At 36.2% G+C, this 16,790-nt stretch overlaps 1 protein-coding gene across 3 annotated transcripts in view; it reads right to left on the reverse strand.

Moving 5' to 3' along the window:
• Positions 1-16,790, reverse strand: part of SYT1 (synaptotagmin 1) — a 622,866-nt gene that overhangs the window by 392,800 nt on the left and 213,276 nt on the right. The window contains exon 1 of one of the 3 annotated variants that reach the window (XM_025284415.2): positions 16,210-16,285. The exons of the other annotated variants lie outside the window; for them this stretch is intronic. The gene's annotated coding sequence lies outside the window, so the exon portion shown is untranslated. Of the gene's footprint in view, positions 1-16,209; positions 16,286-16,790 lie in introns of those variants that run through there. 3 annotated transcript variants of the gene reach the window in all.

Consider the following 16,790-nt stretch of genomic DNA (forward strand, 5'->3'; position numbering starts at 1 on the left):
GTGAATCTCAGAACTTAACTAACCTGTCCTAGCAGAAAGGTTTCTCTGGTGTATGGATACATGATCTAAAGTTACAGTCAACTAGCTGCCTTGAAGAAATATATAAGTAACATTTATGTAGTATGTATTTCTGATCTGTCTTGGAAAGTTTTAAGGTTTTATTCAGATTTCAGAAACAGATTAATGCGGACTATGTGGTCCTTAGTATTTCTTAGAAAATGAAAAGGTCATCAGATTGGAAAATAAAATTGCTTTATTTAAGATCTAAGCTAGTAGATTATATGAGGGAAAGCAACCAAACCAAGAGCAGCTGAAAATCATTTGTAACAAAGAGGTAAAATTATGCCTTGCCCTTCTTCAGTGCTTTTTTTTTTTTTTGTGCTCCAGGCATTGTGTGTTAAAACATTATTTCATTTTATTCTCATTAGGCCAGTGTTATTATTTCCATTGTATGAATTCAGCATTAAGGTATTTTGTTGTACAGTGGGTCAGTCATGTCCAACTCTTTGCCACCCCATGGACTGCAACATGCCAGGCTTCCCTGTCCTTCACCATCTCCCAGAGCTTGCTCAAATTCATGTCCATTGAGTTGGTGATGCCATCCAACCATCTCATCCTCTGTTGGTCCCTTCTCCTCCTGCCTTCAATCATTCCCAGCATCAGGGTCTTTTCCAATGAGTCAGTTATTTGCATCAAGTGGCCAAAGTATTGGAGTTTCAGCTTCAGCATCAGTTCTTCCAATGAATATTCAGGGTTCATTTCCTTTAGGATGGACTGGTTTGATTTCCTTGCAGTCCAAGGGACTCCAACACCACAGTTCAAAAGCATCAATTCTTCAGTGCTCAGCCTTCTTTATGATCCAGCTCTCACATCCATACATGACTACTGGAAAAACCACAGCTTCAACTAGATGGACCTTTGTTGGCAAAGTAATATCTCTGCTTTTTAATATGCTGTCTAGGTTTTTTATAGCTTTTCTTCCAAGTAGCAAGCATCTTGTAATTTCATGGCTGTAATTACCATCTACAGTGATTTTGGAGCCCAAGCAAATAAAATCTCTTACTGTTTCCATTGTTTCCCTATCTATTTGCCTTGAAGTGATTGGACTGGATGCCACGATCTTTGATTTTTGAATGTTGTTTTAATCCAGCTTTTGCACTCTCCTCTTTCAACTTCATCAAGAGGCTCTTCAGTTCCTCTTCATTTTCTGCCATAAGGGTGGTTCATCTGAATATCTGAGGTTATTGATATTTCTCCTGGCAATCTTGATTCCAGTTGTGCTTCATTCAGTCCAGCATTTCGCATGATGTCCTCTGCATAGAAGTTAAATAAGCAGGGTGACAATATACAGCCTCAATGTACCCCTTTTCCAATTTGATCTCTGGTTGCTCTGCCTTTTCTAAATCCAGCTTGAATATCTGGATGTTCTCAGTTCACATACTGTTGAAGCCTAACTTGGAGAATTTGGAGCATTACTTTTCTAGCATGTGAAATATGTGCACTCATGCAGTAGTTTGAACATTCTTTGGCAATATTTAATGCAAGGGAATGCAATATTGCTTGTTACTCCTGGACATGGACTCTGCTGTCTCACCCTGGATGGTCACTGAATTTGTTTTGGGAACCAAGAGATACAACATCCTTAATCTGAAGCATAAAGATATAAATTTAAGATTTTTCTGGAATGATACTGTACAACAGTATATAAAGGGAAGCCTCTATGAGATGTAGGAGCATAGCTTTGCTGCATCTGTGTGTGTGAGCATACGAGCAAGAGTGTCATCTGGGCTTTTTTGCCTGTGGATGATACATGTGCGGCACATGTGTATACTCTTGTGTGTGGTCAGGATATTGTGTGTGTGGGTGATGCATGAGTGCATATGGCTGTGTATGTATGTGGTCTTTTCCTTCCAACTGATAATCCAACTCATTTTTGTTAAATATCTCTCTATCTTGGGAATTCAGTACTTTGTTTTTTTGTAATTTTTGCAACACTTCATCTAGAGCACTCAATTTTCCTCTTCCTGTGTATCCTCTTTCTTCCCATCTTTTTTGACTTTCGGCTCATTACTAGTTGAACCATAAGATAATAATGAATGGAAGAAAAATTCAAACCAGTTCACACAGTATCTTCTATGTCTGTAAATGCACAAAGACTAGTAAATATTCCTTTCTCTTTGTGTAACATTTGACTGCCCTATAGATTTTAATAGTGGGGCATATGTTGGTTAGATCTGATTTAGTAATTGGGAAATGATTATGACACATTTCAAGGTCTTATTATAAATTTTCAAAAACCTCTCTTGATTTTCTTTTTCTCAAGATTTATTTCTCTGTTTAATCTTGCTTTTCATGACTGCTAACTATTGCTTTTGGAATATTTATCTTTGTGTAGCAGGCAGACAGGAAGAAAAATAAAACATCAGCTTTTCATTTAAAACATTGTCTGTTTGCAGGTATTGCAAGATTTAGAACCGAGTCTCAATCATTGAGCAGAGCAATGTATCTTCTGATACTCACAGTTTACTTGTGAGTGTCTGGTTGGAAAGTATGAAGAACAGTAGAATGAGAGCATGCAACCCTTCTAGAGATGATAGAAAAACCAGAGGTTTCTTAGGATCGATGAGGGCAGGGCTGAGAAATCAAAGCTTCAGTGTGCCTGAGCAGGAGAATGAATAGTAAATGGTGTTTCCCTGGAGAATAGTTAGTTCCTATTAGGAGCACTGGTGTCAATTAGCATAATCAATCTCACAGATACCAAAAACAAAAACACACTCACCCTCACACATGTATATGGTGGATTTTGCATTATTTAGGAATATTTTAATGCAGTAATTTGTAGACTGGGAGATAAAATCCTTTTGTCTTCTTATTTGGAGAATTATAAATACATATAAGAAGTCTGTTTTTAAAATTTGCTAAGGAGTGAACAAAGACCTTGCCTTATAATAAAAGTGGAAATATTTTAGTAATAAGAACATTAAACTTCTAAATTAGTGGGAAAATAAATCTACTAGTTGACTTTCATAAAATTCATTTCCCTCTGTGTGAGTTCTGAAGCACTCCAGAATATTTATTTGTTCAAATAAGTGTCTTTGCTCAAAAAAATAAGTTTTCTATGTATTACTATGTGCTAGATTAAATTATTATATTGTTATTTATATCCTTGGCTTTCTTTCCTACCCCTTCCCCTCTCATTCTTTCTTCCCTTCCTTTCTCTCTTTCCTTCCTTCCCTACCTTCTCAATTTCCTTTCTTATACCATTCCTTGAGGACAGAGCTCAGAATTAGCAGAGGCTCTGGTGCTGTAGAATCCTCTGCTGTTTGCTGGGAATTGTGTTCAAAGTGCTGGACTGCTCTCTGGAATGACAGGGGTGAGGCGATGGCGAGGTCACCCTGCTGATGGCTGACTCTGCTCTTATCCAGCATATCTGGTGCATGCTGTGGTAGATGCTCTGAGAATGTGGATGAAAGGTGGAAACTCAGCCTCGGACGAAGTTAAATCTGGAAAAGGGGGTCACACTGTTGAGCCAAAGCTCTGGTGTTTGAATGAATAGGGAGCTTTCTGAAATGATGAGTAGGGTGGTTTGTGATCCCAGGGGGGATGGGAGACAACATATGGCTTTGTTTTATTTTTTTTTCCTATTTAATCTTTAAACTTTTTGTGTGTTCTTCCCATTACCCAATTGGTACTTGCCACCCCTTACTTAATGTCAGAGAATCTGCTGTCATTGAGTCTGGAACTGCTAGTGATGAGACAGAATTGTACTTGGTATCGATTCTCCTGTCACCCCACCCTTGTGGGATACTGTAAGGTGTCCTTTCTCTCTGTGTTTGTCTATTTCCTCCCCTCCTCCCCATGTTTGTTCATGCACAGGAATGAACAGGATGCTTTGGTACATGTGGAGATATGGGAACAGTCTGCACGGACTAGAATATCTTTATATTTCTAAACGGCAGGATGCTGTGGGCTGGGATTTCGGTAGGAGACAGTAAAAAATAGCAGCTGTGTCTATAAGCTTTACACAGACTTCTTGGGCATACAATTTTGGTCTCAAAACATTTTGCTTCTGCTTTAGGCAGTTATTTCCTAGCTAAGTATAATCCCCCAAATTCTTTAAGGACATCAACAGGCAAGTCCTCCGATTGCCTTTACCCCTGATGAAATAGAAACATAAACCAGCAGTGGTAGAAAAGAAGTCATTATGACAAATGATGCTAACTCAACAAGGGTTCATATTTCAGCACAGGGAAATATGCAACCCACCTCTGAATCTAGAGACTCAGGATGGTCTTATAGAGAATAAGATGAAATAGAAAGTATTGATTCCAGTTCTGCAAGGTTAGAAAGAGGTACGTTATGTGAAACTGCTGTGCAAACTGTGAAGTACTCTACAAGTAAAACAACATTACTATCATTTTAGATGCTAAAATTCAAGCATGATTAGAGAGATAGAAGTAATTATTATTATCTTGGGCAAGTGAAAATTTCTCAGAGTCTTAGTTTCCTCATTTGTAATATGGGATAATGATACCTACCTTATAGAGTTGTCAAAATTACATATAACATGTGAAAACTGCAAGGCACAGAGCTGGCAAATAGCAGGCATTCATTAAATGATAGTTTTTATTATGATTATAACAGATGTCTAAAAATCTGCAATTTTAGAAGACTCGTAAAGAAAACCTTTCTTTAAAAATTATTAATAAAACAGGTATACGTATTTCCATCTACTGTGGATTCTAGGTGCCCCCAAAATAAGAAAATATCTATGACTTTATATTTCAAGTTTCAGTCAGCATGGGGGATTTCTAAGAATGAAGTTTAAAATAGAGATGCATTGGAATGTCTGAAAAAATAAAACCTAGAGAAGGAAAAAAATGACAGAAAACACAACTGTGAGGGTAGCAGCCTCGGACCAGCGGTGATTTCAGAATGATAATGAGCTCTCACCACTCTGGTTCAGGACTGCTCCAACTTCATGCGCAGTGGGGAATCTTCCCTGCCCTTCAACATCAAATTGTACATGCACGTTATTTGTAACAGAACCTTGAAAAGTCAACGAAGGCAAACCTGGTAGGCAGCTACTGCCAGAAAACATCTGAATCAATAAGTCACTATCAGCATTGTCTTTCCCAAACAAAACACAAAACTGTATTAACCGAAAGCATGACAGCAATGGAAGCAGGGTTTCTGACCCAACAGGTCAGAAAATAGCAATGTAATGTTATTATGGATCATACTACTGAGGATCCCCTGAGAGATGGTTCTGAACAAAAGGCAAAGTCATACCCTTAAATCCTGACTCATTTCTATAATGTGAAAACATTAACAAGCTAACAAAAATTATTTTTCTGAAGCTTAACAACTACTATTACTCTATCACTAAGGCTTCTATGGACTGAGAGATTAAGCAGAAATAATAACAAGAACAACATGGAAACAATGGTTTTCCATTGGCTAAACTTCAAACACTTGAACTTGACCTTCATGATCTCATTCAGCCTCAACCGTCACCAACCATACCATGTGCTTGAGTAAATTCTTTAGCAATCCAAGTAGAAAACCAGCGTGGAAGTCAGCCATGTAAGGTCAAGATGGATGCCTTTTTACTCTGTAAATTTTTTCAGGCTATGCTAAGCCATATCCAACTGGATTCCAAGTATTTCTTATCTTTGTACTGTTTGTACTATTCTATCGAATTTTAGACTGTCCACCCATTCCACTAGAACGTGGATGACTCCAGGGTGGAGATGGTGTTTCGCCCTGCATATAACACCATGCAAGGCATGTGGGAGGCGGCAGAGTGAAGTGGCAGAGAGCTACAGCCCTGCATCTAGAGTTCCAACTCTTGTCACTTACCAGCTGTGAAAAGCACTTAACCTCTCTGATCCTCAGCTTCCTCATCTGTAAAAATGGTGATATAGCTTGTCTACTAGAAGATATACACAGATATAAACGTGTATGTGTGTGTGTCTTGCATTCAGTAAATTCTATCTATAAAATTACAAGCACATAAGAAACATTTGTGGAAAACATGAAAGGATGAATAGATGATTTCGTATTAAGATTCATCCAGTAATTCTTGAGCAGTATTTCATAATACATAGATGAGTAGTTAAATGGTAGTGTTAAAAAATTTGAAGGCTATAAATTTGCATTTTTATTTTGAATCAACAGTCCTCTTCTTGCCATTCTATTTAGTTTCAGAGATATGGCAATTTAAAAATACCCCTAGGTTCTCAAATTTTCTAAAGAAAAGTTGATGGATAAAAACATCAATCAGATGACTGGCTAACTCTAGTCACAGCAGTTAAAACACGGCATATTCATGACTCATACACCCTAATTATGTTAAACCTATTTCTTTTGCTGATTACCTACTCAGCTAGCTTTCTGTGACTAATTTTAGAGTTTATGACATAAAAAGATAGCTGTCCTAGAAGTCAAAAACTCGTTGCATTTCTATATTTGCATCTTGTTAGGAAACAGCAAAAACATTCCACATTGGACAACGCCGTTATTCAGTAAGTTATAGGATAAACAGATAAGCAATATATAGCATATACACACAATGGCTTATTATTCAGGCTTAAGAAGGATAAAAACTCTGACACATTCTGTAACGTGGATGGATTTTGAAGGCATTATACTAAGTGAAGTAAGTCAGATACAAATACTGCATGATTCCACTTTTATGAGATATCTACAGTAGTCAAATTGATAGAGAAAGTAGAATGGTGGTTTCCAGGGGCTGTGGAGAAAGGGAATGCGGAGTTACTGTTTAATGGATACGGAGTTTCAGTTTGGAAAGATGAAAAATTTCTGGAGGAGCTGGCTGGACATCAGTGTGAATGAACATAATGCCAGTGAACTGGACATTTAAAAATGGTTAAAACAGCCAATTTTTATATTATATATATTTTATCGCAATTTTGAAAAGGTCAAGATAAATGATGGATTTGTACAGGGCTAAAGATACAACTCTTAAAGAAAAGCTTATTGTAATGGAGTGTTTGGAGATGTGGATTAATCCAGCTTTGAGGAAAAATAAGAGAGAAGTAAGTTTTCAATAAAGCCACTTCTATGATAGACCTGAGGGAAAAAAGTAATCAGTTGGTCAAACTAGCTCTGAACAACTGGTCAGTCTGAGTCTGGGATACAAAGATGGTAAGCCTACCATGTGCAGTGAGTTCACGCTCTCGTGCAGATAGAAACTCTTCAAACATCGTTTTGGTACAAGTAAGTCTGAAATTTGTTTACAAGTATGGATTTTAGCACTACATAGACTCGGGTCTGTATCTGGCTCAAAAATTAAAAGACATGTTATATTAAGAAGGTCAGCTTGCCTCAGAATCACAGTGTGCTCATTTATGAAGTAGGGGAAATTACATGTAAAGTGCTCAGTCCTCTGCTTAGTCGTTCAGTTGTGTCTGACTCTTTGTGACCTCATGGACTATAGCCCACCAGGCTCTTCTGTCCATGGGGATTCTCCAGGCAAGAATACTGGAGTGGGTTGCTATGCCCTCCTCCAGAGGATCTTCCCAGTGTAGGAATCGAACCTAAGTATTGCAGGCAGATTCTTCACCTTCTGAGTCACCAGGGAAACCCTGTAAAGTGCTCAGGAGGAAGCAAGTGTTAAGGGTGACAACACTGCTGTAAGTCCCAGGACACGGGCACGGCAGGCGTGGCCTCCTCTGTGCCACTTCCATAGCTGTTGATACCAGCACAGAAAGAAAATAGCATTTGTTTCATCACTACTAGTGGGGTTATTCTTGAAAACGTAATCATTATATTTATATCTAGAGTTACGGTACAAATTAAACTTTAGCATTACTTGCTTGATCTGAGTTGTCTAATAGAACAGGTGGTACAGATGGTTGTGATGGACTGAAAAGTTTATGTCCCTGCACAGGGCCTGTGGTTCCTGTCCCCAAGTATTTCCACCTACACCACCTAAGCTCATCATTTCAGAACTTTGCCCTGTGTACATCTCCTATGTCATTTGCTTATTTGGGTTAACAATTATGTGTGAGGGGTTTGTGGGGAGCAGAGAGAATACAGGGTTGCTGTGAATACTCTGAGCCAGTTTTTTTCTTCTTAGAAGCTTCCCTAAACCAGTGCAATGAGGCATGCTGACCAAGGGAAAAGCAGGGTTAGGAAATCTGAAGCTGAAACCATGTTAAAGAAAAGGCAGCCGGAGAATGTAGGACGGGAAGCAGAATTACATCAGGAAAAAGGCAAAGGTTAGAAAGAGATAAGGCAGTGTGGAAAGTGGCTTTACTTCTTGTTCAAATTTTGGACAGGGTCGACGGAGTGTCAGGACAATTGCTGCTGTCTCCCCCATTCATCCCAACCCCATTCCTGATGCTGCGAATACTGCGTCTCAGCAGAGACTGTAGGCTTTCATGGGTTTGTTTGTGCAGCAACTGAGTAAATACCCACCTCATGCAATAGAAAGAAAACGTAAGAGGTGGGGGACAGCCTGTATTTTCTCCATTTTTTTTCAACTGCCTCAACAACAAATTTGGCTCTTCCTTTTGTAAAAATACATTAACAGTTGTTCAAATCTTGCTGTAATTGAAAACAATGGACATATTAATAATTACACAGGTAAGCAGGCCTATCTTTTCTAGAGTTATGTGAATAGGCATAATCCAGAGAAGTTTTAAAAATCTTGCATACTAGAATACAAACCAATGCATTTTGGGCATTTGTTTAGAGACCTTATTTCCTCGGTCTGAAACATTTTGTACCAATTCATAAATACAGGCTTTGCCAGGATACTTTTGAAAGTGGAAAATAAAAACAATAGCAGGGTTAAACCATTTGTATTACACAAGAACAGGAGACGTAAATTGCTCAAATGTAGAATGGAACATATGCTGAACCATATTTTTCACATTTCAGAATAGGAATGAAATAAAATTGTCTGTAGTATGTAAAGATTAAATTTTAAGGGAAAGACAAACAAGATACCATGAACTACATTTTGGTGATAAATGAATTGTTATTATTAATACTAGGATATACTTACCTTTACAGGTAGAAGAGAATTTGACATAAAATGGGAGAGTGGTGTTGCTATTGCTATTCCTTGTCAGTATCACAGATTTTTTTTATGATATTTGCAAAATAAAATGGTAGATATGAAATTTGCTAACAGAAAATGGTTGAGGTACTAAAATGAAGAGAACTGAAAATGATTCTTTATCATGGGGGAAAATCTGCAAGATGAAAATTTTGATGAAAAAATCTTGATGAAAGAGCTTTGTGATTTCAAGTTTTCACATATAAAATTTTATTTAAGTTTTTCAAAGAAGAGTGTTTTATTTTTGCCGTGTACTGGCATAAACTGCCCTTAACTTTACAGTGATGTATGTAATGTTTTGGGTATAATTTATTTCTAGAAACCTGCTTGGCTCACAGTTTGGTTAGATTTATTTTCTCTGATGAAAATGACCTCATTTGTGAGTTGAAAGGAAGGCATTTCATGGCAGGGTAGAAAGTGTTTTTGATACCCTTCATGTCAAGGTGCATCCTGATTCAATTTAAGAACCATGAAAACTGTTAAAGTGCTTCAAGTCTTACTTTTGACCTCTCTGAGAGGGACCCGAGCCATCGACCTTGTCTCATTTCAGTAGTATTTGCTTTAGGGAGGACGAGGCCTTCTAGGAGATGGCTCATGGTAGACTCCTACTGTATCAAAAAAAAAATTTCATCTTGCATTCAGGATTTCTAACCAGGCTTCATTCCTCCTCTTCCTTCATACCTCCCTTCCTTTTTATTCCTTGCAGACTTGTATGTGTTTTAGGGTTTTAAAATAATTCCCCTCACCTATTTCAAAGGAAATATCTTAAATAGCAATATAATACAGAAGTACTATTTCTTGGTATTGTTGTACTAACTTTTGTAATAAACATTTAATTCTGGAATTCTCACATGAAAGCTATAAAGTAGGATTTATTATTTCCATTGCAACACATGAGGACATTGAAGCAAAGAAGTTAAATTGTCTTCCTGAGGTCTTTCAGCAAGTATGTGGCAGAAAAAGGATCTGAATGCAGCTCCTCCCTCCACTGCCAATGTTCTTAATTACCAAAATGAATAACACAACCCAAAATAATGCCCCGGTGCAGACAAATAGGTAAATAAATCTCAATGTTAGCGCCGATTAGATTTAACATTAATCACTCAGATAGCTGAGCCATTTGTTTTAAAATCTTACTAACTTTTAGACTCCACATATTTTTAAAACCACATTGCTGATTTTAAAGCAATTTCCTTTCTCTATTGTAACTATACAACTTATTTCAGAGTCATGAAAAATGAGAACATTTTCAGAACAAATAACACAAAAGACTAATATCACTGAAAGCATCCAATCAGAACTTAGAGTTTCTATCGACTTCTGCTGAATAAGTATAAGAGCTAACTTCAATGTAGTACTTAAAATTCCGGGCTCTACTAAATTGTCCTAAATCCCATTGCTAACAAAAGTGGAGCTGAGTTTTGAACACAGAGTCAGTTCCCAAAGCCAGTACAAGGCTATAATATGATTACAGAAGGCTCCTACTCAAGTGGTCTAGAAAATACCCCAAGTCATGAGATAGAGTTTAATTTTGCTTTATCATGAATAATAATGATTGTGGGAAACCCGTCTTACCCAATGTCCTAAATAAAGCAACAAAATTCTCAGTCATTTAGTAAGACAAAGTGATTCTGACCATGGTGCATCAGATGACTATCTTCCATTACGGTAAGTTAAAGTACTATTATTCTCTTTATAAAATAGACATTGCAATATTTGTAATTACTAAATAAAAGCTACTTGATTACAGAGGCTGTTCTGTGGTCACACCTGTATTTTAACACCTGGAACAGTGTAGACCACAGACACTCACTAGCAACTACTAAAAAAGAATAATGAATAAATAAAGGAATCAATTTCCAAAATTTGACAAAACATTTTAAGGGAATAAGTCCAGATAATGTTATAAGCATGGAAATCTAAGAAGCACATCTTGTAAGCATCAACTTAATTGTCAATTAATTTACAAATAAAATGTAGAATAAATACAGTTCTCTTTCTTTAGGTGATCTTTTACACTTAAGGCTATTATTCATTTCAATTTTGGTTCTACTTTTTCTATCTAAAGATCATCTTTAATAATTAAATTCTCCTACCATGCTTTAATTTTATCATATGAGGGACAAATAGGCATGATATAATCTAATGTTTGTGGTAAAAAGTGATAAAGTAGTATTATATGCACATCAAATATTCTTCACAGAGAACTAACACTTTAATAAGTGATATATTCTTTACTTTATCTCCTCCCACCACGCCATCACTCATGGCTGGAAAATGAAACAGGCTTTGCCTTCATCAGTTGTTAAGGGTTTACCTGAGAGTGAAAACTTGAAAAGGGGTAAATCATGCAGAGCTGAGTTCAAATGGTAACTCTGCTGCTTACTAAGTTAGGCTAACTTTATAAGGCTTTCAATCCTTGCTTTCATCATCTACAAACCCATTACAACAAAGGAGAAGTTCTTTTGATACCAAATGAAATTTAACTGTGTAAATAGTAGAGCTTCTGACACAAGCTAAACCCAGTAAGTGTTCCTTTTCCTTTACTACTCTCTTCTTTTTTAATAAGAAGTCCCTCAAAACTATGTGTGAGAAAGCTGATCAAGGTTAAGGGTAAATTATAAATTCAAGAAAAAGGGAATTTTTTGCTAGATGACTATTATTGTCTAAAATAGATATCAATCAATAACTTTGATTTCATCAGCAATGACAGTTATAAATGAAATATTGGATTTCCAAAACAGTAAAGGCAAATTTTCACACAATAGGAAGTTGTTCTTTTTATAGAAACATAGTGTAAGGTTTTATATAACAATGTAATAATCAAAATTTATAATTATGCATCACTGTGGCAATCTAATTAGCTCTCAGAAAGTCTCAGGAAGTAGACTGGAAAAAAATATTTTTCATCATCCAGATATAAGAGTAGAGACTTAAAGAGATAATTGCCTAATTGTTGCTGAAGGTACACTGAGTGTGTGTATCATTGTTCAGTAGTAATTTAGCTGTGTCATCTGAATGTCATCACCTTCCCTGGGACTCTTCACTATGAGAGGAGGAGTTGATGAAGTCTAGATTCAAACTCAGATTCTCTAATTCTTTCTGCTATAAACATCATCCTAATGAACCATATGACAAAATTTTTGGCAGGTAGAGAGTAGGCATTATTTATATAAATTTTCATTAGAGCTTTGGTTGAAAGAAGTTTAAATTTTGAGAAGATGATATTTGAACTGGTTTAAGACCTTCAGTTTTTCTATAGAGCTTTCAATTAACATGACAGATAAGAAAAATAGTGGGTGTTTAATAAAGTCAGAGTCTTCCTTGATTCCATCACTAGATACAAGAGCATACATAAATGACTTGTCTTACCTGCTTCTCTCTAAATGAGGATATTACAGAGGCAATGACTATAAAATAACATTAGACCAGATATGTTTCTTCCATCAATCCCAATAGTATTTAAAGAGGTTTAACAAATCTAGAAAAACGTAAAGAGTTTCTAAGAAACCTTCCTGAGCATCTGATTTTTTCAAACGTATCCTCTCTGTATTATTATTTTCCAGTGTATTTAGGGTCTATAAAAAGCTGATCCATTGAGTTATTAAAGTACCACTGAGTGTTCAGCAATTGAGAAGAAAATTGTTAATATACAGTATCCAAAATTATCCTCTGTCCTTATTTTCTTAAGCACAAGAAGTTTGTGAAAGACAAGTACAATGTGCTCTAAAAATCTTTAGTAATATTTTATCAATTACCATTTTGTAATGATTGTTTCAAATGCAAGTTGTTGAAGTTCATTTAATAGTAATGGGCTTATAATACAAGCACATATTCTATAGATAAAAACAAGAAAAATAGTCATTGTAATATCCAGTCTCTTCACCTTATATCATGCTTTAATCAAAGCACTGACACCCCTTACTCATAAATTCTCTGAAGGTTAAGACATAAGGCAAAATGGCTGTCTGAGGAGGCCTTACAAATAGCTGTGAAAAAGAAGAGAAGCAAAAGGCAAACAAGAAAAGGAAAGATATACCTATTTGAACGCAGAGTTCCAAAGAATAGCAAGGAGAGATAAGAAAGACCTCCTCAGTGATCAGTGCAAAGAAGTAGAAAAAAACAACAGAATGGGAAAGACTAGAGATCTCTTCATGAAAATTAGAGATACTAAGGGAACATTTCATGCAAAGATGGGCTTGATAAAGGACAGAAATGGTATGGCCTTAACAGAAGCAGAACATAGTAAGAAAAGGTGGCAAGAATACACAGCAGAACTATACAAAAAAGATCTTTACGACCCAGATAATCATGATGGTATGATCAATTATCTGGAACGAGACATCTCGGAGTGTGAAGTCAAATGGGCCTTAGGAAGCATCACTACGAACAAAGCTAGTGGAGGTGATGGAATTCCAGTTGAGCTATTCCAAATCCTAAAAGATGATGCTGTGAAAGTGCTGCACTCAATATGCCAGCAAATTTTGGAAACTCAGCAGTGGCCACAGGACTGGAGAAGGTCAGTTTTCATTCCAATCCCAAAGAAAGGCAGTGCCAAAGAATGTTCAAACTACCGCACAATTGCACTCATCACACGTGCTAGTAAAGTAATGCTCAAAATTCTCCAAGCCAGGCTTCAGCAATATGTGAACCATGAATTTCCAGATGTTCAAGCTGGTTTTAGAAAAGGCAGAGGAACCAGAGATCAAGTGCCAACATCCATTGGATCATCAAAAAAGCAAGAGAGTTCCAGAAAAACATCTATTTCTGCTTTATTGACTATGCCAAAGCCTTTGATTGTGTGGATCACAACAAACTGTGGAAAATTCTTCAAGAGATGGGAATACCAGACCACCTGACCTGCCTCTTGAGAAATCTGTATGCAGGTCAGGAAGCAACAGTTAAAATGGACATGAAACAACAGACTGGTTCCAAATAGGAAAAGGAGTACGTCAAGGCTGTATATTGTCACCCTGCTTATTTAACTTATGTGCAGAGTACATCATGAGAAACGCTGGGCTGGATAAAGCACAAGCTGGAATCAAGATAGCCTGGAGAAATATCAATAACCTCAGATATGCAGATGACACCACCCTTATGGCAGAAAGTGAAGAGGAACTCAAACGCCTCTTGATGAAAGTGAAAGAGGAGAGTGAAAAAGTTGGCTTAAAGCTCAACATTCAGAAAACGAAGATCATGGCATCTGGTCCCATCACTTCATGGGAAATAGATGGGGAAACAGTGGAAGCAGTGACAGACTTTATTTTTTTGGGCTCCAAAATCACTGCAGATGGTGACTGCAGCCATGAAATTAAAAGATGCTTACTCCTTGGAAGGAAAGTTATGACCATCCTAGACAGCATATTCAAAAGCAGAGACATTACTTTGTCAACAAAGGTCTGTCTAGTCAAGGCTATTGTTTTTCCAGTAGTCATGTATGGATGTGAGAGTTGGACTATAAAGAAAGCTGAGCACCAAAGAATTGATGCTTTTGAACTGTCGTGTTGGAGAAGACTCTTGAGAGTCCCTTGGACTGCAAGGAGATCCAACCAGTTCATTCTAAAGGAGATCAGGCCTGAATATTCATTGGAAGGACTGATGTTGAAGCTGAAACTCCAATACTTTGGTCACGTGATGCAAAGAGCTGACTCATTTGAAAAGACCCTGATGCTGGGAAAGATTGTGGGCAGGAGGAGAAGGGGACGACAGAGGATGAGATGGTCGGATGGCATCACCGACTCAATGGACATGAGTTTGAGTAAACTCCGGGAGTTGGTGATGGATGGGGAGGCCTGGTGTCCTGTGGTCCATGGGGTCGCAAAGAGTCCAACATAACTGAGTGACTGAACTGACTGACTGACTGAATATACATGTGGGCAACATCATTTTAATTCAGATTATTTTGTTTCATAACTATTTAATAGAATTTTAAAGAAATAAAATATCCTTTTTAAATTATGTACTTTGTGTAAAGTAAAGCAGCACGAGGATACTATTCAGGTAGGTAAGCAAAAGAAAATTCTTTCCCTGCCTCTCTCACACTTCAAAAACAAACAAGATAAATCACATATATCATCATTAGCATGATTAAATGTATTTAATCATTTAAAATTAAGATGTAATTCATGCATTAAAGTTCTTCAGGTGTTAGAAAATCTTATTATGTAAGTATAATTTGTATATATCCTAGAAAATTATTTATGAATTTCTTTTTTTGCATCACACATCCTTTCCATTGGATTTTATTCTATTTTGATATATATCAAAATATAGACCTATCATCTTGTTTCTTCATTTTACTTCAGTGATTCTGTTTTAGATAAATGCATCTGCAAACTCATTTCAAAACTACCAGGGTATTAAATAGTGGTATACCATAGGTCATCAAAGTGGGTTTTGCTTTTCTATATTTATTTTTTTGCTCTTCACATATTTAAAATTTATAATTGTTACATCTAGGAAATCATTATAATATCAGTAGTTCTACTAGAAAGAATGACATCAAGAATGCACTAAATTTTGTTTAATAAAAACATATTTAGAAAAGCAATTATTACTATCAAATATTAGCTATGTAAGGAAATACAGGTCATAATTAAGCTGTGAAAAGATTGGAAAGAAAGGCACTACTGAGATTAAGCTCCATTTTAAAGCCTGCGGATGGTTGCTATTTTTTAATAATTCTAATGTAATGACTATAAACAAGCCAAGCACATTGTTTCTGCTTAAAGTTTTGTTTGAAGTTAAAAAAAATTTTGTATCACCTGCAGATAATGTGAGGTACTTTGATTAAATTTTACTTATTACTTTTCTTCTTCTATAGAGTTTAAAATGATATGATACTAGTCAAAAGATATGATGGAACCAACGTAAACATTTCTGCCACATATACACATCACAAGGATTGCCCTGGCCTCTTATCTAAGAGGATTATAGGATAAATGATTATCAGTTTGCTCCAGTAAATTGAAATTGAGTTTTAGAAGGCTGCACTTTATTTAGTATGTTAGTTTCTTATCTTAGAAAATACCAAGGTGAACATTTCTATTAAAAAAAAATTAAGGTTTTCTAAGTTTATAGAAGCTCTAGAATAATAATTGTGTCATTAAAACACTTACTGTTCTTTTGGAATTCTGGGGTATTTTGTTCTTTGTTTTCTTTCTCTTGGGTGTTTTTCCTAAAAGGAAACCATATGCACAGTGGTTAGGTGAACACACACAGTGCAGAGGCGTTTCATATTGTCAGGAACTAGAATTGCTTCATTTTATTATTTAATGTTTCTACTTAAACATCTTGCAATATATACATCCAAATACAATACAGTACCATATATATACTTAGTAGATACAGTATAAGATGGATAGAATAGGGATTTCAAAGTTGAAGATTTAGAGATCAAGGTTCTGTGCATAGTTTATACTCTGATTTTGTGGAAGTTATGCTATTGCCTGCATTATAGTTTTTCAGTTTGAAAACTGAAATGCTAGTAATTTAGACAGACATTGTTGGAGAATATTCTATTCTTTTATTCAGTAGTCAATTACCCTCTTGCTATATTTAGTATCATATAATTATTATAAATTAAACTTCTACATCTCATGTTATTCTTAGATTTTATATTTTCAGTCAAGTTAAGAGCACTTCAATATATTATACTTATTTGCCTATTTTCCAAGGCAAATCAGGTCCAGAATTTCCT

Source organism: Bubalus bubalis, chromosome 4 (assembly GCF_019923935.1).
Source record: "Bubalus bubalis isolate 160015118507 breed Murrah chromosome 4, NDDB_SH_1, whole genome shotgun sequence".
Taxonomy (NCBI): Eukaryota; Metazoa; Chordata; class Mammalia; order Artiodactyla; family Bovidae; genus Bubalus; species Bubalus bubalis.